Here is a 22,642-nt window from a genome sequence, read left to right as displayed (position 1 = left end):
GAATATGAAGTGCAGGCCAGGAAGGTGAGGAGCATGGTTAAAAAGAAAAGGTGCAGTATGGAAAGAGATTGGCTAGGGACCAAAGTTAATTCAAGGGCATTGATGGACAGGCATGGTAGCAGAGCGACCATTGTAAAGGATATAGTGGAATTATTAAAAGAGCACTTTATCAGTGTATATAATACTGGTATCACTAGTGCGCGGGAAATTGTGAAAGAATATTTGTTATCAGCAGTGGTAAGTTGTATACCACGAGTGAAGAAGAGGACGCAATTTGGAGTAAAGTGGATGACAAACAATATTAAACAGGAATTGCATGCAAAAAAGAGGCTAGGGAAGAGATATAAGGAGACAGGTGAAGAGATACATGAGGAATATAAGACACAGGCCAGAAGAGTGCCTAGTGTGGTAAGGAAAGTGAAACTGGAATATGAGAGGAGATTGGCCCTAAGATCCAAAGAAAATCCTAGGGAATTTTTTAGCTATGTGGCCAGTAGGAGGAGAAATGACTGTGGAAGAATGATATTGTGGGATAAAAATGGAAATAGAGTGACTGATGCAGAGGACATAGTGGAATTGTTCAATGAACACTTTATTGGAGTATTTCATCCTAGAGGAGTCAGTTTTAATGCTAGAGGGATAGGACTGGTTCGAGGTCTGGAGGTACAGGAGGAGAGTGTGTTTCATATACTGAGTACTCTGGATGTCAGTAAAGCTGTGGGACTGGATGGTATTTCACCACGAGTTTTGAGAGAATGTGCTAGGGAATTGACAGTGACTTTAACGTGGCTTTTCAATGAAAGTCTGGCTTTGGCAAAGGTGCCCATGGAATGGAAGGAAGGTAAGATAGTGCCATTGCATAAGGGTGGTAACAGACTGGAAGTGTCTAATTATAGGCCAGTCTGTGTGTCATCAGTAGTTGTTAAGATCTTGGAGAAAATAGTGAGGGACCGTATACAGCATTGGGCAGATGAGGGTAATGTTATCTGTGAGAATCAACATGGATTTGTGAAAGGACGCTCTTGTTTTAGCAATATGCTAGCCTTTTATAATAAAGTTACAAGAACATTAGATGAGGGAAAGGCATATACTGCAATTTTCTTAGACTTGGCAAAGGCATTTGACAGGGTGCCACATGATAAGCTGATATTTAAGTTGCAGCACATGGGTCTGGATGTCAGATTGGTCAACTGGATTCAGGATTGGCTGTCTGATAGGTATCAGAGAGTTGTGTATGGTGGAGCAGTTTCCAGGAGGCAGAGAGTTACAAGTGGGGTCCCATAGGGCTCAGTACTAGGACCTATATTGCTTAACCTTTATATCAATGACATAGCCAGTGGATTGCAGGGGGATATTCAGTTGTTTGCAGATGATGCGAAGCTGGGAAGGATTATTAGTAATAGTGCAGATGTGGTAGCCCTGCAAGAGGATTTAAATAAGCTAGATAGATGGGCAAATGAATGGGGCTGTTGGTTTAATGCAGCAAAATGTAAGGTCTTGAGGTTTGGGAAACATCGATGGGATGCTGCATACTCTATGGGAGGAGTTATACTGGAGGAAGTAGGGGAGACAAGAGATCTGGGGTTGATGATTGATAGAAACCTGAAGTTTAGGGGACATGTTGCAAAGGTGGTGAAGGTAACACAGAGGATTGCTGCTATTATGAGAAGGACACCGACCTGCAGAGATAAGAGGGTTATCATTCCGTTGTATAAGTCTCTGATCAGACCACACTTGGACTATTGTTCTCAGATTTGGTCCCCAGGATTTGAAGGGGATAAATTAACTGTGGAAAGGATACAAAGACGGATGACAAAGATGGTACAGGACTGTACAAGGATAGTTATGAGGATCGGCTGAGAGAATGTGGACTGCAGAGTTTGGTCGATAGAAGAAGGAGAGGTGATATGATTGAGACTTTTAAACTGTTGAGAAGTGGTTACAGGGTTGACACTGGGGAGTTCTTTCGCTTGGTTGAACAGCGGGAAGGCGTGATAACAAGAGACCATCTCTGGAAGTTACGAAAGGAAACTGTGAGCAAGAGGGTAAGGAGTGGTTTCTTTGTGTGGAGAGTGGTTGAGCCGTGGAATGCATTGCCTGATGGAGTGGTGGGAGCGAGAACGGTCAGTGAGTTTAAAGAGTGGTATGATAGACTTTGTGTTTCTCAGGGGGGGGGGGGACCTCCCCTCGATGAGTCTTGACAGACTTTATGTCTTAGGAAGGACCTCCCTCGATGAGTCTTTTGACTCCTTGGAGGCCTGAATAATAATAATAATAATAATAATAATAATATAAATGATGCTGTGCAATATATAGAAGAGAGGCAAGTATTAGGTGAATTGAAAGTGAAAGAGTCAGAGGTATATCAGGTGTTGATTGGGTAAGATGCTAATAAGATTGTGGGAATGGATGACATATTACCACATATTTTTAAGGAATGTGCATAACAGTTAGTTATGCCCTTGAACTAGTTATTTAACAAAAGTCTTGCATTGGGTAAGCTTCCTAAGGAGCAGAAAGAAGGCAAAATAGTATCACTCCACAAGCATGGTTCTAAGGCAGATGATTCCAATTACAGATAAGTCTGTATAACTGCAGTTGTAATTAAGGTATTGGAGAGATTGATTAGAAATACAGGATTGGGCTGATGGATATAGGATTCTTTGTGATGGTCAGCATGGATATTAAAAGGAGGTCTTGTTTTATAAATTCACTTGTATTTTATGATAAGGTAAGAAATGTGTTTGATAAGGGACATTCATACATAGTGATATTCTTGGACTTTTGCAAAAGCATTTGATAGATCACCTCATGATAAGTTGGTGTACAAGCTGCAGAGGATGGGAATGGATAATACATTGTTAGATGATTGGAGATTCTCCCAGAACAATACTAGAAAGTTGGGTATATGATGGAGCAGCGTCTCAAAAAACAAACAAACAGGGTAACTAGTGTGTGTCCCATTGTACTGTTTTTGGGTGCATGCTGTTTAACTTGTTTGTAATTGATATTTCATGTGGATTTTTGCTAATGATGATGCAAATTTGGGAAGATTATAATGAGCACTGCTGATGTTAATTCCCTTCAGGGAGATTTGAATAGACATTTGCACAAATGAAAAATGAGTTGGACAAATGAGTGGGGGTTATAGTTTTAATATTAATAAGTGCAAGGTGTTGCATTTTGGAGTGCAGAGATATAAGGCTGTGTACTATATTGATGGAACTATACTGCAGGAAGTGGATGAGATTTACAATAAACATCATATTGCACTAATGATAAGAAGTAACAAACCTGTGGGGGTAACGAGATGGTTGTACCACTGTATAAAGCACTGGTCAGGTCACACTTGGACTACTGTACTCAGATTTGGTCACATGGTTTTCATTGTCACGTAGAAACGTTGGAGAGAGTCCAGAGACAAGTGATTAAAGACAATATCTCTGTAATGTTGGCTATGGAAAGAGGTCGAAAGAATGTGGATTACAGAGTTTGGTGGATGGGAGGAAAATGAGTGATATGACAGAGATGTTTAAGTTAATGAGGGAGTTTATCAAATTAATACAGAGGGGAATTATGAAAAGAATAGAAGGTGGGGTGGGTGGGGAATAATTAGAGGCTATACCTGGAAGTTGTGTAAGAGCGTGCTGAAAAGGGGTGCGAGTGGTTGTTTTTTACCTGGAAAATTGTGGGTGAATGTAACACATTACCAGAATATGTTAGCTAGCCTGGTTGGCCAAGTGGTTAGCATATCTGCTCTCCAGGTTGTGGGTTTGAATCCCGACGTGGGCATGGATGTTTGTGATTGTCCGTGAAAATACTAGTGGTGGTGGTCATAGGCAGGAGATGGCGTTGGTGTTGATGATGAGGTTCGCTGTAGCTGGTAGACTGAGAATTGTAGAGTAGGTGCCCTCTCTCAATGAGTCTTTGGACTCCCTGGAGGTGTCACATAATAATAATAATAAGCTGTTGATGTAGAGAGTGTTAAGGATTTTAAGATTCAGTATCATAAATATGTTCTCAGTTGAATGAACCTCCCATGATAAGTCTTCTGACTCCACAAAGGGTGGGATGATAATAATAATGTCTGTCTCTCCCCTGTCCCAGACTATTTTGGTTGACCATTTAAATTTTTTTTTTTTTCAAAGAAGAATTGCTTCAATCAGGTGATTTTGGGCATATATATTCCACTATATGTATAAACGAAACACACAGACTTGTGGATTTTACCTAGGGCATGTAGGGTAAAGGTACAAAATGTTGGAGAAAAAAAAAGATTACTCAGAATACCTAAAAGCAGGTGGCTGCCAATTTGAAAAAAAAAATAGTTTGCTGAAAATGTAACTAAGAAATCAAAAATGTGCATTTTGGGCATTAAAATGGCAGTTTAAAAAAATTGGACAATCTGGAAATAAGCTGTGATCAATTTTTCAACCTGAAAATTCTGTGCATATGTTATACTTCTAATTTCAATTATTCCAAACCATTTAAATGTAGTCTATCAGCATGCATAAGTCCTCTTGTCCATCAAATTCACTCTAGATAGCTATTAACAGCACACTATCCCCTCCTGCACAATTTTTTTCATTTTAATCATTCACAATCTTCTTAATTCAGTCCTAACATACTGTGGCAGCAGAGTTGCAATCTCTTCTTTTTTGCTTCTAGTAACTCTGTCATATCTTCACTCACTGTACATTTCTCACCTTTCAAATCATTCTTGCCTGGCAAAACAATCAACTCTTACTTTTCTCTCTGCAAACTTACAATTTTGCTAATATTCTTGATCTTTGCACCTCAAAAACATGCTTTCACCACATTCTCATCAAGTATACACCACTTATCACAAAATTTCCCCAAATCCTCTCTCCTTACTCTCACTCAGCTTCTTGCTCTTTCATACTCATCTCATTCATTTTTTCTTTCATTCTTCTCCCTGCTGTGCCATACCGAACATTCCTCAAGTAAGTCTCTCGAGCTCATATTTTGTCCTGTGAAGGACTCTGTGTAAGCATGCCATTTCTCTTCTCACCAACACCACCACATCATCATCCACATTACATTCAATTGATCTTTCATGCTCTCCTTCATATTTTGTCCACCATATTGTTGACTCTTTCCATGATATTCACTGCAACACTTTCATCGATACAACTATCACATCTTACACCATTAATATTCTTCACTCATTCCTATTTTCAAAACTCATCCTCTCTCCACTCTCACCTTCATACTTGGTAATGATTACAGTGAGCCACTACATTGTACGAAATCCCTTATTAAAATCTTTGAACAAGGAAACACATAACAAGACTTGCAAAACATACAAATTCAATCACACAGTCATGAAGCAAGCAAAATACTACCAATAATGATCAGCAATATCTTGAATATTTTTATAATTGTTTATATTAGTATGATATGTTTTCCCTGTAACTACTTGCTCACTAATGGTCTTTCTAATTATAGAGACCATAAGACAGCAATGAGTGATTATAATTAATAATAATTAATTATTAATTTCTTTCCCTTGTGATTATGAGTATACTAAACTATGTTTTATAACTACAGGTACTGCTAAAATCGAAGTAGAGGTGCAAGCAGTTTATCATCAATCATGCTACTTATCCACTTCTGGGACACCACATACAATTTGTTATTATTCAAACTTCCCATCTTTACTGATCCCAAGAATTGCTTTTTTGTAATAAGTAATGTGAAAATAAGTAATATTAGCAAGTCCATAAAAAAATAACCCCAAACATATAATTGTGAAAATGTGATGATGTATATATATATATATATATATATATATATATATATATATATTAAAGATACCAAGCAATTTTAAACCTGGTTTTACTCCATTTCCCAAGTAAGCAAACAGACTAAAAGTCAAGTTTGCGCCTGCAATTGATGCAAGTCTAACTGATCCCACAGGTACTGCAGGACCAGGGCAACTCGTGGCAAAGGTGGAACAAGCTCCGATCACTTATCTTAATATTTACCCTTAATGCCAAAACACATCTCCAAGAAGGGGATGTATGATGTTTTGTATTAAAGGCAAGGGGCCACTACCCAGACCGGTTTCGACCTTTATTGAGGTCTCGTCAGTGGGAGCTAGGCTAGAAATACCAAGATTTAGTAATACAGAGCTTGTAAGTATTTCGCCAAAACAAGTTACCATAAGGTGTTTTAACCTTATTAAATAAAAATCTCTGGAGGAGATATAAATGTAGAAAGTATTTTTACCTTGGGTATAAATATGTTAAAGATACCAAGCAATTTTAAACCTGGTTTTACTCCATTTCTTAATACTTACAAGCTCTGTATTACTAAATCTTGGTATTTCTAGCCTAGCTCCCACTGACGAGACCTCAATAAAGGTCGAAACCGGTCTGGGTAGTGGCCCCTTGCCTTTAATACAAAACATCATACATCCCCTTCTTGGAGATGTGTTTTGGCATTAAGGGTAAATATTAATATAAGTGATCGGAGCTTGTTCCACCTTTGCCACGAGTTGCCCTGGTCCTGCAGTACCTGTGGGATCAGTTAGACTTGCATCAATTGCAGGCGCAAACTTGACTTTTAGTCTGTTTGCTTACTTGGGAAATGGAGTAAAACCAGGTTTAAAATTGCTTGGTATCTTTAACATATTTATACCCAAGGTAAAAATACTTTCTACATATATATATATATACTGTATATATAAAGAACATACATAACAATGTGATTCAAATGAGTGTGGACTATATATATGAAAAAAAAAATGTTATTGCTGAATGGTCAGATTACTTAAATTGAATTTCATAAAAAATAATTTATTATTTGCTTGCTTTTTTTTTTTATAACTAAAAGCAAGGGCAGTCCCACAATTACTTGTGGATCATGGTCTAACTCCCGTTAACACTTATAGGCCTGAGAGGATGGGACAGGCTGCAATCATGTCATTATTTCTACCATTATTACTCAAATTACAAGTCAGTAATCAAAAAAGGAAGTTGGGGAGTTTCTTCACAGTTTTAAGCATAAGACCTAAACAACAAGTATTATGTTATATATTATGGGAATTATATTTCTTGCTGTTCAGAGGGGTAACAAAAGTTAACTCAGTTTCATAGCTGCATTTCAGAGTTAGTGCTGAAACCAAGAAACATATTTCCCTACAATATAGCTTCATTTTGAATACAAATATTACACTGTATGCAATATATTTTTATATTTATCTTATAGTTTGTTGTTAATAGCAGAAAAAAGACAGAAGAAACTGCTTGTCTGTGATGTATCTCTTTTTTTTTTTCCTTTTTTTTTTTTATCATCAACAAGAGCCATTGATAGGTATATGCAAAATTGACAATCTGTCTGGAAAAACTAATCTCAGAATTTGTTAATTTTGTATAATTACACTTAGCTGAAGGTGCATTTTAGTTCATGTAAAATTTGATACCAGATAATGATGAAACTGTTATTTACTTGGACTAAATTAATGGCATATGTCCAAATTTTTAAACCTTCCTGTTTAACTTGTTTATTTGGCTTTGAATAGGATACCCGCTAAATATATTGATCTGTCCCCATAATAAAACATTCATTTTGCTATTGTACTAAGTGGTATCCATCAGAACAATAGCATTATCTTTGTCAATTTTTCTGATGATAGTGGTAGTGTTTTGGCCAAGGAAACACAGAGCATGTATGTAGATAATTCAATGAAAATCTACATTTACTAGCTTAATCTGTATATAAGTCTCTGATGCCTTTTTTCCACATCTACCATGAAGTCTAAATAAGGTATATTTAGCGCAGGGCGCTAGTGGGCCAAGCACTGCGGATGCGATTTGAAGACCTCCTGATTCAGATAAGTTTTACTAGGAATAATTAAGTATATATGTGTAATTGTTTGAGTAAGAGTGGCTGTAAACTTTGTATGCTACCGGTATTATTAGTGTGGGGGTTTTTTCTTGCCTAAACTAAATTACGAAATCGTTATTATTAGACCCAGTAACCTGCAGAGAGAAAAAAAAATGGCGGCGGCATTGTCATTCCATGATTTTAATTTAGATTTCAGTCATTTCATTAAGTGTGAGGTCTGTTATATGTATTCCTTTGATTACATAAATGATTTGTGGATGTTTAGTGCGGATAGAAGAAGGGTGTGTGCGAAGTGTGACCTGAATGAGGAATTGATGAATGCGAATATGAAATTGATGACAGAAAGTACTAGTACTGATTGTGTCGCAGTGCATGTTTGAAAGAGAAGAATGGTGAGTGGGAGAGGCGAAAAAATGTTAAAAAATCAAAAAAAAGAAAAAGATTGATTTGACAACCGTAACGGATGTTAAAAGGGACGAAAGTGAGGTGGAAAGAAACGAAATTGAGAGAATGAATGAAAGTAGAAATGGCGTGATGCAGAAATCGCAAGTAAAAAAAATTGAAAGAATAAATGATAGCGAAAAAAGAATGAATGATGGCGAAAGTTCGACGCATGTTGGACCGAAAGTACTGAAACAAAGAAAGATAAATGAGAGTGAAAGTGAGACGAATGATAGGGAAAGTTGGACGTATGCTGGAGCGAAAGTATGGAAACAAAGAAGGATGAATGAGAGGGAAAGTGAGAAGAGGAGGTCGAGAGTTAGAAAGTTAGAAAGATTTAATGATAGAGAGAATGTGTCGCGAGGTTCGGAAGGTGAATTGGATTGGATGAGGCAAGAAATGAAATGGATGCGGAATAAAATTAAGAGAATTCAGGTCAAAACTTAAAATAAATCATGATGAGCGAGTGGCGTTGTATGGCGACTCCATTATTAAAGGTGTGCTAGAAATAGAATAAAATTAAGAGAATTCAGGTCAAAACTTAAAATAAATCATGATGAGCGAGTGGCGTTGTATGGCGACTCCATTATTAAAGGTGTGCTAAAGGATAAAATGCACAAGGTATGTTTTCCAGGCGGTAAAATGAGTAGAGTGATTGAGGCATTGAATATGAGGCGGAAGCAAGCAAAAGAGTTAATAGTATTAATTGGTACGAATGATTTTAGAGAGGACAAAGAGCGTGTCAGAATGGATATCAGGAGGCTGCTTGGAAGGATAAAAGAGAATAGTGTGACAGGAAGGGTAGTCAATGTGTTGCATAGGTATGAGTGTAGTGAAATGAAGTGGAGAGCAATGAATCAGATCGAGAGGGAAGTGATGTGGAAGAGCTGGAGAGTAAGACAGGAGAGATTGAAGAAGTGGAAATGAATGGGGAAGTGAGTCGTATGAGTATAGAAAATGAGAGAATGGGTGTGCAAGAGGAGCAGGGAAACGGGGAGGCTCAGGGTGGACAAGGGTACACAGTGTGAGAAAGGTGGATGCTCCAAGAGGAGGTGAGAGCATGTGTAGGCAGTAAAGAAATGGGATAACCAGGGATCAAGAGGAAATAGATGAAATTGAAAAGGGTTCTAAAATGAAGAAGCAGAAAGGGAAATGTCCCCAGTCCAGGAGAGATCACATCGAGTGAGTGGTATCAGTGGAACTAGCTGTAGATCCAGAAATGAGTTGTTGTGTTTGTATACCAATGCTAGAAGTATAAGAAACAAGGCGGATGAAATGGTTGCACTAATTGCGTCTGTGCACCCAGAGATTGTCGGAATAAGTGAGACATAGTTAGATGAGGATGACATCCTGACAGGAATAGAGATGGAAAGGTATGATGTATTTCGTGAGGATAGAAGGGGTAAAAAGGGAGGGGGATTGCTATTGATGATAGAGAAAGAGTTATGTCCATACAAGGTAGAGATGCAAGAGGGAAATAGGGCCAGTGGTTTTCAGGGAGTATGGTGTGAGATAGAGGTGAATAGAATCAAATACTTGGTGGGATGTTGTTATAGACCTGGTAATGTGGATGGTGGTGATAGTGAAATGTATAGTCAAATAAACCAAGCAAATAAGAAAAGGGTGATCATTATGGGTGATTTTAATTATGGCAATATAGACTGGAATGAAGAGATAGCAACTGGAAGTAAAGAAAATGAGTTTCTTGAGTTTTTGAGGGATAACTACCTCAGACAGTATGTAACAGAGGGCACACGAGGATTAAGGGTCTTGGATTTGGTCATCTCATCGGAGGATGTAATTATCAATGAGGTGTCAAATCATCCACCAATTGGTGAAAGTGACCATGAGGTGATTACCTGGGTGGTTGCCAGCAGTGCAAGGACCCCTGTGAAAAAAGGGTATATGTGGAACTACAAGGGCAGGGGTGATTATGAAGAGCTCAGGAGACAGTTTGCAGATGTAGCATGGAATGAGGAGTTAGCTGGAAAAGAGATCAATGCAGCTTGGGGGATTTTCAAAAACTATTTAGTAGATGCAATGTCTAAATGTATTCCAAGGGTGAGAAAGTTAAATAAGGTAGGTGTGAGATGGATGAATAAAGAGATTAAGCATGCAATACAGAGAAAAGGGGCAATTTGGAGGCAGCATAAGAGAAGTGGAAGTAACCAATTTCATGAGGTCTACAAAGACCAGGCAAGGAGGGTGACTTGGTTGGTGTGAGTAGCTAAAGAGAGGTATGAACAGCAGCTAGCTAATGAAGCCAAAAAGAATCCTAGGGAGTTCTTTCGATATGTAGCCAGCAAAAGAAAGAATGATTATGGAAGGATGACATTGATTGGAGGAAATGGTATAAAGACAGCTGTTGCAGAATGTGTGGTGGAGATACTTAATGAGCAGTTCATAAAGATCTTTCAATCTTGTGAATGTGACTTCATGGAGAGATTGAGAACAGTTGATGATGGGGAGGAGAGACTGACTGTAAGTGAGCAAGAGGTGCTTGGGGAGTTGAGTAAACTAGATGTCAATAAGGCTGTGGGACTTGATAATATATCACCGCGTATTCTGAAGGAATGGGCCAGAGAGTTGACACCTGCCTTGACATATTTTTTTAATACGAGTCTTGCACTTGGTCAAGTTCCTAAGGAGTGGAAGGAGGGCAAGATTGTGCCACTTCATAAAGGAGGTGATCGAACTCAAGCATCAAACTATAGGCCTATCTGTGTGTCAGGTGTTGTGGTTAAGTTGTTGGAGAAGCTTGTGAGAACTAAGATCCGAGTTGGGTTGACAACAATGGTATAATCTTTGATGGACAGCATGGATTTGCTAAAGGGAGATCATGTTTTAGTAATCTACTTACTTATTACAATAAAGTGACTGCTTCCTTGGACAGAGGAGAAGGATACACAGTAATATACTTGGATTTCGCAAAAGCTTTTGAAAGAGCACCTCATGATAAGTTGACAGTCAAACTAGAGCAGATGGGTTTGGATATTAGATTAGTGCATTGGATTGGAGATCTGGCTATCTGATAGGTATCAACAAGTTGTGTATGGGGGTGCGATATCCAGGAAAAGGAAAGTCACTAGTGGAGTGCCTCATGGGTCTGTTTTAGGACCATTACTATTTAACTTGTATATTAATGATATTGGCGAAGATTTGGATGGAGATATTCAGTTGTTTGCAGATGATGCAAAGTTGGGACGAACCATAAAGAGTAGTGAAGATGTTGTGGCCTTGCAAGAAGACTTGAATAAATTGAGTGATTGGGCAAGAAAATGGGGATGTGAGTTCAATGTTGCAAAATGTAAGGTTTTAAAATTTGGAAAACAAAGATGGGTTGCAGAATTTATGCTTGGTGAGAATATATTATTGGAAGTAGAGGAAATAAGAGATCTGGGGATGATAGTGGATAAGGATCTTAAATTTAGGGGACACATCGCCAAAATTGTGAAAACAACACAAAGACTTCTGGAAATGATGCGGAGGATATTGACGTGTAGAAGTAGGGAGATTCTTGTTCCATTGTACAAGGGTTTGATTAGGCCACACATGGGCTATTGTGCCCAGATTTGGTCACCTGGTTTTCAGAAGGATGAAGAGATGTTGGAAAGGGTCCAAAGGCGACTGACTAAGGTAGTTTCTGACCTCTGGAATGTTGAGTGTGAGGAAAGATTGAAAAGATATAATTTGCAGAGTCTGGTGGAGAGAAGGAAGAGGTGAGATATGATAGAGACCTACAAGTTGGTAAGGGGTTGTTAAAAGATCATTGGTGGAGAAGTTCTACAGGGAATAGTGGCAGATCAGGGGAGAACGAGAGGTCATCCCTGGAAACTGTATAAAGAGGGTGTGAGTAGGGGAGTGAGAGGCAGGTTTTTTTTTCGTGCAGAGTTGTGAATGATTGGAATGCCTTGCCTGAGAGTGTGGTGTCTGCAAGGAGTTTGAGTGTGTTTAAGACATGGTATGATGAGATGTGTGTGTGATAAAAGAACCTCCCAGATGAGTCTTTGACTCCACGAGGTCTTGGGAAATATTAATAAAAAAAAAAAAAATAATAATATCGAGATTTCATTTTTGGAAATTATGGAGACAACTAACGTGTTTGAATAAAAACTTTAGTTTAATATTACTAAGATCTACAATTCGACGTTTCAAAACTTTATGTCAAGGTCATATTCTGGAGCGTACAAATATACACAAGAAACAAGCTATACTACAATCAAACTGGTTCGTTAAAGACACTGACCAATCATTACCACAATTGTTGGCTTGACCTCTGGTGGAAAAAAAAAATAAAATAAATAAAATAAAAATAAATAAATAAATTATACATCAACGCTAGAGTCCTATTATTTGTGTTGTCTATTATATACATATATTAACATCGTTCCAGCCAGTTGGAGTGGAATGGTTTCTAATACTAGCGGATTGGCTAGAGTCCTGACTTATGTTGAATCTTTCATATTGGGTTGGCTGAATGTTTGCCATCCAGATCCTTGGAATTTTCATACCATCTTTGTTATTGATATTTGGGTGGTTTATCAGGATTTTGCAGGATTCTTTAAAATTTCTTTCATACCATGTTTTTGTGCAGTGTAAGGAGCAGTTGCTTTTCCAGTTGATTTGGTGTAAGGTGTTAAGTGCGTGGTCTGAGAGGCCTGCTTCACTATAATGGTTATATTTAATGTGTCTAATATGTTCTTTCTCACGTATAGAGATTGTCCGTCCTGTTTCACCAATGTACGGTAAGTTACAGGTTCAGCGGATGCAATAGACTCCAGGATGTGCTAATGGGGTGAGAGGATCCTTAGAGGAGCTGAATATGGTTTTAAGTTTAGTGGGTGGTTTAAAGGTGGCATCGAGGTTATGATGTTGTAGGATTCTGTTGATTTTTTCTGATAACCCTTTAATGTATGGGATGGCTATGGTTTTACTGTAATCTAGATTCGTTTTTGTTGTGGTTTTATAGAGTATTTTATTGACAGTATTTTTGTTATAGCCATTATTTATGAATGTGTCACTAATGATTTTTAGTTCTTATTTCAGGGCTTGCTGGTTAGAGCAAATAGTTGTGGCTTTGTTTTTAAGGGTGTTAATGACTCCATATTTTTGTGCTGTGTATGAATTCGCATGTATGTATTGGCCCGTGACTTATTAGTCAGTTTTGACGTTTCTGCCATTTCACTAATGGCCCCATCAATGACAATTCTCCTACTACAGAACAAATTTCCGCCCGACATTACGGCCCTCTTTGCCCACGTACTAAAGTCCGGTTACTTCGTGTGGCAAAACAAATTCTACCTACAAAAGGAAGGTACAACCATGGGCTCACCATTATCCCCCCAATCGCAAACTTCTACATGGAAACCTTTGAGCAAAGGGCTTTTGATTCCACCACGCTTCGACCGACAATCTGGCTCAGATACGTTGACGACGTGTTCGCGATCTGGCCACACGGGCGACAAACGCTAAACACATTCCTCAGCCACCTAAACAAACAACACGAACACATACAATTTACCATCGAAATCGAAAACCAAAATTCTCTCCCATTCCTAGACACACTAGTTACACGTCTTCCTTCAGGCAGTCTATCCTTCACGGTCTACCGAAAACCGACACATGACACACAACAAAAACGAATCTAGATTACAGTAAAACCATAGCCATCCCATACATTAAAGGGTTATCAGAAAAAATCAACAGAATCCTACAACATTATAACCTCGATACCACCTTTAAACCACCCACTAAACTTAAAACCATATTCAGCTCCTCTAAGGATCCTCTTCCCCCATTAGCACATCCTGGAGTCTATTGCATCCGCTGCACCTGTAACTTACCGTACATTGGTGAAATAGGACGGACAATCCCTATATGCAAGAAAGAACATATTAGACACATTAAATATAACCATTATGGTGAAGCAGGCCTCTCAGACCACGCACGTAACACCTTACATCAAATCAACTGGAAAAGCACCTGCTCCTTACACCGCACAAAAACATGGTACGAAAGAAAATTTAAAGAATCCTGCAAAATCCTGATAAACCACCCAAATATCAATAACAAAGATGGTGTGAAAATTCCAAGGATCTGGATGGCAAACAATCAGCCAACCTAATATGAAAGATTCAACATAAGTCAGGACTCTAGCCAATTCGCTAGTATTAGAAACCATTCCACTCCAACTGGCTGGAATGATGTTAATATATGTATATAGTAGACAACACAAATAATAGGACTCTAGCGTTGATGTATAATTTATTTATTTATTTTTATTTTATTTATTTATTTAAAAAAAAAATTTTTTTTTCCACCAGAGGTCAGGCCAACAATTATGGTAGCGGTTGGTCAGTGTCTTTAACGGATCAGTTTGATTGTAGTATAGCTTGTTTCTTGTGTATGTTTGTACGCTCCAGAAGATGACCTTGACATATTTGTACGCTCCTGAATATGACCTTGACATAAACGTTCGAAACGTCGAATTGTAGATTTTAGTAATATTAAACTAAAGCTTTTATTCAAACACAGTAGTTGTCTCCATAATTTCCAAAAATGCATTCGGATCACCGTGAAGCCTAAAAGAAATGATTCAGATCATCCATGGAAATGATACCTACATGCGCTGCAATCGCTATGATAAGCTAAAGATTCGTATTTCTCTCCTGATCAATCGGCTGGCCTTTTTAAAAAGATGCAGAGACAATAACCTCATTCCGATCTGCATCAGGCTAAAAAAGAAATTTACGTCTGCTAAGGCACTCCGCATCTATGAAAAAACAATGCTTAGAGAACAGATCCAAACAGTCCGCCAAAACCTAGCTACAACACAAAATCTGGTTTCTAAATTACAATCAGAACTAGCGAACTATGTTAATCCAGACATTCTACAAACACTTGAAAGAATTACTGACAATTCGGCCAAGCATACCCTGGAAAAGAATAAAGAAAAACTCAAGAAAAAATTCCACAGTTTGAAACAATGGCAAAATATGGTGGCCAATCACAGGAATCCATCCAATCAGAGGACTTCCTCCCCGAGAAACAACAATGAACATCAAACAAGGGAGACAAGGAGAGACCAACCACTGACAAGCAAGAACCATGTGATTAACCTATCAAGCCACACCCTGAACAATGGCGAACTCACACTACGGAATAAAGGACTAAACTATGCAATAGCACCTAAAAAGGTAAACAAATTGGATTTTATCTACCACATTGAAAGAGGCATCAGATCCCTACCTAACAATATAGCAGATAAAATATGACTAGAAACCAGTAATGTCCTAAATACCAAGAAAATCATAAATACCAGAACAACCTGACTAAAACAGAATTAGCAGCAATTAAATCATTAAAAGCCAAACAAAACATAATAATAACGAAAGCGGATAAAGGCAGTGCCACTGTTGTCCTTGACAGGTCAACATACATACTGCAAATGAACCAACTAGTAGCCGATAACAACACATATAAAATGGTAAATTATAACCCAACAAAAAGGATAAAGGACAAAACAGAAAAACTACTAAAGTCCGTCACTTCTTGGCCACCAGACACAGTTAAAAAACTCAAACCCCACTATGCCTGCCCCCCCCCCCCCCCCAGAATATATGGGGTTCCGAATATACACAAACAAAATGTGCCCCTTCGACCAATAGCGGAAGGATCCCAATTACCACCTAGCCAAGAAATTAGCGGCAACACTCAAGGAGTTGGTAGGTCATTTCCCCCTCCTACATAAAAAACACACAACACTTTATAAACAAAATCAAAAACATAACACTCGACAAAGACAACTTATTAGTCAGTTTTGACTGCCCTTTTCACTAATGTCCCCATCAATGACATAATTCTCCTACTACAGAACAAATTTCCGCCCGACATTACGGCCCTCTTTGCCCACATACTAAAGTCCGGTTACTTCGTGTGGCAAAACAAATTCTACCTACAGAAGGAAGGTACAGCCATGGGCTCACCAATATCCCCCCCCCCAATCGCAAACTTCTACATGGAAACTCTTTGAGCAAAGGGCTCTTGATTCCACCACGCTTCGACCGACAATCTGGCTCAGATACGTTGACGACGTGTTTGCGATCTGGCCGCTCAATGGGCGACAAACGCTAAAACACATTCCTCAGCCACCTAAACAAACAACACGAACGCATACAATTTACCATCGAAATCGAAAACCAAAATTCGCTCCCGTTCCTAGACACACTAGTTACACGTCTTCCTTCAGGCAGTCTATCCTTCACGGTCTACCGAAAACCGACACACACAGGCCAATACATACATGCGAATTCATACCACCACCCAGCACAAAAATATGGAGTCATTAACACCCTTAAAAACAGAGCCACAACTATTTGCTCTAACCGGCAAGCCCTGAAACAAGAACTAAAAATCTTAGTGACACATTCATAAATAATGGCTATAACAAAAATACTGTCAATAAACTACTCTATAAAACCACAACAAAAATGAATCTAGATTACAGTAAAACCATAGCCATCCCATACATTAAAGGGTTATCAGAAAATATCAACAGAATCCTACAACATTATAACCTCAATGCCACCTTTAAACCACCCACTAAACTTAAAACCATATTCAGCTCTTCTAAGGATCCTCTTCCCCCCATTAGCACATTCTGGAGTCTATTGCATCCGCTGCACCTGTAACTTACCGTACATTGGTGAAACAGGACAGACAATCCCTATACGCAAGAAAGAACATATTAGACACATTAAATATAACCATTATGGTGAAGCAGGCCTCTTAGACCACGCACTTAACACCTTACACCAAATCAACTGGAAAAGCACCTGCTCCTTACACCGTACAAAAACATGGTACGAAAGAAAATTTAAAGAATCCTGCGAAATCCTGATAAACCACCCAAATATCAATAACAAAGATGGTATGAATATTCCAAGGATTCTGGATGGCAAACATTCAGCCAACCTAATTATGAAACATTCAACATAAGTCAGGACTTTAGCCAATCCGCTAGTATTAGAAACCATTCCACTCCAACTGGCTGGAATGATGTTAATATATGTATATAGTAGACAACACAAATAATAGGACTCTAGCGTTGATGTATAATTTTTTATTTTTTTATTTTTTTTTATTTATTTATTTATTTTATTTTATTTTATTTTTTTCCACCAGAGCTCAGGCCAACAATTGTGATAGCGGTTGGTCAGTGTCTTTAACGAACCAGTTTGATTGTAGTATAGCTTGTTTTTTGTGTATATTTGTACGCTCCAGAAGATGACCTTGACATAAAGGTTCGAAACGTCGAATTGTAGATTTTAGTAGTATTAAACTAAAGTTTTTATTCAAACATGGTAGTTGTCTCCATAATGTCCAAAAATGCATTCGGATCACCGTACAAGCCTAAAAGAAAGGAAAAAGAATATCGAGATTTCTTTTGTGTTACTTCATGTGATTTTGTTTATTTCTCACCATTTCTTTTGTTCTGTTTCTGGTGATTTCTTTTATTTCATGCAAATACTTTTGTTCTGTTTCTTATAATTTCTATTTGTTGCAAATTCTTTCATTCCATTTAAACAAATTTATTATTTCTCACTATTTCTTTTGATTTCCTTTGTTCTGTTTCTTGCAATTTTCTTTGTTTTTGCAATCTCTGTGTTATTTCCCATGATTTTTTTCTGTTTCTTTCATTTCATTACCCATGATTTTCATTTATTGTTTCCTATAATTTTTTGTTTTATTTTCCATGATTTTCAGTCATTTCCTTTATATTCTAATTGTGCATAATTTGCTAGGATATTCGGTTTACTGTAATGAAGGATTTTCAGCTTTTACTATTTGTAATGGTGAGCTTTAAATGGCATTGGTTCTTTAGACTTAGGCCATGATTTTCTGTAGTTCACTATAGCGCACGATTTCATTTCAAACACCACTATAATGCATAGTGGGGTTCACTGTAGTGCATTTGATGTCTGCTTTATAGATGCATAATTCCTTAAAGAGTCTCAATAGCTCAGTTGATGACCTTTAGTTTTTGAAACACATGGGTTTGAATCCTGTCCAGGATGTGAAGAGCTTTTATCAATAGCTTTTCAACTGATAGTGAGCCTAGCTGTCTCATATGGAGGTGGCAGGGTTTTCCTCCTGGAAGCTTGGGTTTTCACTATATCATGCAAAACAGGCAAACCAGCCATTAGAACACAATCAATTAACATACATAATATACTGGAATCATAGCCTGCTTTGCTTTGGCCATAAATCCAAATCAATCAATTACAGTTCTTTAAAAACTGTAACACCTATGGTCACAGTTCATTAAACTTTAGTATATTCACGGTTCCTTAAAATCTGTGAATTTAATACCAATAATTTGAAAGACTTAAGATTATTGGCACTACATTCAATTAATTATTAGATAATAAATACTTTTATAAGTAGTACATACAGTATTGAGGATTAAAAATTTTTAATTAGTCAGGACATTAAAATATAGATGTATACAAGATTGCGTTCATTTGAAACGTATGGATTTGAGAGTTTGGTTTGATTATTTCTAATCCTTCATTATTATTATTATGGGCAACTCCAAGGAGTCCTTAAACTTATTGAGGGAGGCCCTAAATATCATGTCAAATCCATACGTTTCAAATGTGAATGGTTTCAGCATTTGCACAGCATCCATCATACTTTGCTTTGAACTCATTCACAGTCATGGCACCCACAACAGACTCTGGCAGCTTATTCCACTCATTTGCCACTCTCCAAGTAAAAAATAGTTCTAACACCCTTGATAACTACACTCTTGCTCAGTTTCCATGGATGGCCTCTAGTTCTCCACCAATACACCAGTTCTGAAAAATTTCCCCTGAATTAATCTTGTAAAAACCCCTCAGTAATTTGAATGTTTCAATCATATTGCCCCTTTTTCACCTATCAACCAGTTTCTATAACCCACAAATCTTCAACCTGTTCTCGTGAGGTTCATTCAGTAGACCAGCTACCATCATGGTCACTCAACTCTAGATCTTCTCTATCTCCTCCCCATCACCAAGAAACCCTGGCACCCAGATCTGCACACAGTATTCAAGATGGAGTCTTATCAAGGCTTATCAAGAGGAACAATAACCTGATTGTCTCTGCTCGTCAAAGTATTCTTCAGCAACCAAGTGATCTGATGAGCTGATTTAGCCACTTTTGCTATGTGTCCCCTAAACTTTAACTCCCTATCCACTAACACTCCCAAGTCTATGTCTTCTTCAATTTCCTGGACTACGGTTCCACCAATGTGGTACACTGCTGATAATATTTTCACTCCAAAATGCATAACCTTGCACATTGCCACATTAAACTGCCATCAATTCTTCTTAGTCCCGTCTGCCAATCTATCTAAATCATCCTGCAAAATTTTGCAGGATGATTTGGATAGATTGGCAAATAACCGAACATTTTCTCTCAGATCCTTTCCTATATCATTAATGAACAAATTAAATAGCAGTGGTTCAAGAACAGAATCCTGTGGCACACCACTAGTCACAAGCCTTCATTTGGACTCTACTCCTGAATAAACTACTCTCTGATATCTCTCCATCAACAACCTTCCTATCCATCTCACCAACTCTATATATATCCATCCCCATGTGCTGCAGTTTACTGATTAGAATTCTATGTGTATCCTGTCGAAGACCTTTGCAAAGACTTCATCAAAGACTGGAGACCGTCATGAGAAAAATTAGTGGGAATGAATGGATTGTATCAATAGCAGAATCATATTGAAAATGAGGATATTATGAAGGAATTCGGCATTGTTAGCATTCAGGAATGTGTGAGCTAAGCCATTCTCAGATGGTATTTGCTTAAACAGAATGGGAGAGGAAAGATCAGAAAAACAAGTGGTTGCTGCCAGGATAGAAAAAAGACCTAGAGGAAGACCAAGATCTCGTGGATTCATACAGTAAGAAGTACCTTAGAACAGTGGTTCTTAACGTTTTAGTAGTCATGGCTCTCTAAGTGTCCTAAAATATTTTTGCGGCCCCCTTGTTTGTAGTAACATAATAATAATTAACCTTTTTTTAAATAGCGGATTTATTTACTGATTATAATAACAAAAATTCAGAAAACAGTAATAAACTTGATTTAAATATATTTTAATGAGACCTCTGTTGTTATCACTCTCTACTAATTTGTCTATTCTTGCATCACTTGTGTTACTCAATACTATTCACATGCAGGAGTCTCTTTGGAGTCAATTTCATTCTTTTCTTTTAATATTTGCCATTGTGGAAAATCCCTTTTCACACAAATATGTAGAAACAAAAGGCAACAAATTTTGAATGGCAATTGTAAATGGGTGCTGATATTCCCTTCGGATATGTATCCAAAATTAGAACCAAACTTTTCTTCCTGAAAATGGAGATCAGATTTAAATCCTTTGTCAATTCCAGTAGTGTGTCATCGTCTATTGATGTAAATTGATGGACTAATCTGGAGGAAGATTGTTGATAGAAAGTTAGTAATGGTGGTTCTAGTACAGAAGTTTCCAATTATAGACAAGTCTGTATAATTGCTGTTGTAGGCAAAGTGCTGGAGAGATTGGTTAGGAATAGATAACAGGATTAGAGTGATGAACATAGCATTCTTTATGATGTCAGCATGGATTTGTAAAGGGTAGGTTTTGCTTTAGCAATTTACTTGCATTTTATGATAAGGTAACGAGCATGTTAGATAAGTGAGAATCATATACAGTGATATTCTTCGAATTTGCAAAAACATTTGATATATTACCACATGATAAGGTGGTGTGAAAGCTGCAGAGCATTGGAATAGATAGTGTATTGGTTAGATGGATTGGAGATTGGCTCTTTGAACAATACCATCAGGTTGTGTATGATGGAGCAGTGTCTCAAAAATGGAGAGTAACCAGTGGTGTACCCCAGCATTCTGTTCTTGGGCCCCCTGTTGTTTAACTTGTTTGTAAATGGTATATCATGTGGACTGACTGGGGAATCTTCAGTTGTTTGCTGATGATGCAAAGTTGGATAGAGAATTATAAGTAGCACTGCTGATGTTAATTCCCTTTGGGAAGATTTGAATAGACTTTTGACTTGGACAAAGGAGTGGGGTTGTCGTTTAATATTAATAAGTGCAAGGTGTTGCATTTTGGAGTGCAGAAATATAAGGCTATGTACTATATTGACAGTGATATACTGCAGGAAGTGGAGGAGATTTGGGAGTGATGGTTGACAGTAGACTGAAGTTTAGAGGACATATTGCAAGTGTTGCAATGATTGCACATCATAGTGCTGCTCTGATCACAAGTATTCTAACATGCAGGGATAAGGAAGTGGTTGTGCTACTGTATAAATCACTGGTTGGACCACACTTGGACTATTGTGTTGAAATTTGACCTGGTTTTCAGTGTGATGTGGCAATATTGAAAGAGGGATCCAGAGATGAGTGACTAAGACAGTATCCGGACTCTGGAATTTGCTGTTTTAAGGATGCTTGTGACATAAGACTGAATGATATAATCACGTAACCACAAGAAAGATATTTATTTAACCAAATATTTGGTTAAATAAATATCTTTCTTGTGGTTATGTGATTATATCATTCGGACTCTGGAATGCTGGACATCCAGGCCAGTTTTGAGAAAGGTAGATAATTAAAGGTTATTTGGTTTAATGCTATAAAAAGTTAGATACTGTTCTGAGTTGCAAATTTGAAAGTTATAAAAAAAAGTTTAAAACGTTTATTGTTTTAAGACATGATGGCAATCTGTTTTTCAGTTTTATTTCTCTTTTTAACAGTTTTGGAACTCGGCTTTGCAGAAGTTTGTCACTTCCTTTTTTTTTTTTTGTTTTCCACATAAACAGTTCATAGTAACTGCACATTGGTTGATTTGCTGGAGCAAAATATCGTTAAAACTATTGTATAGTGAAATACAGCATTGTATACGATGCTCATTTATACAGCATTGTATAAATGAGCATTGGTCATAATTAAAAAGCATCATGAGCAAATGCAGCACTGTATAAATGGATGTTGGTCATAATTGAAAAGTGTCATATGACAGATTGTCATAAAGCAAAGCATCCTGTGACAGAATATTACTGTATATGTATAATGAAAGAAGATAAAATACTGCATGAAAGAAGTGATCTTTCCAGGCTGGTCAGTTGACTAGCTAGCATACTCACTCTTCAACTAACAGGCTGCATTTGAATGCCACTGTGGGTGTGGATGTTTGTGTAAAGTCTTTAGGTGGGAGACTAATTTCATTATCCAGCAAGATACCATAGCACCACATATTGGGACATAAAGA

Source organism: Typopeltis vanoorti, chromosome 1 (assembly GCF_054136105.1).
Source record: "Typopeltis vanoorti isolate ZY-2024b chromosome 1, IOZ_Tvanoo_1.0, whole genome shotgun sequence".
Lineage (NCBI taxonomy): Eukaryota > Metazoa > Arthropoda > Arachnida > Uropygi > Thelyphonidae > Typopeltis > Typopeltis vanoorti.
Note: the sequence above shows the minus strand (reverse complement) of the source record.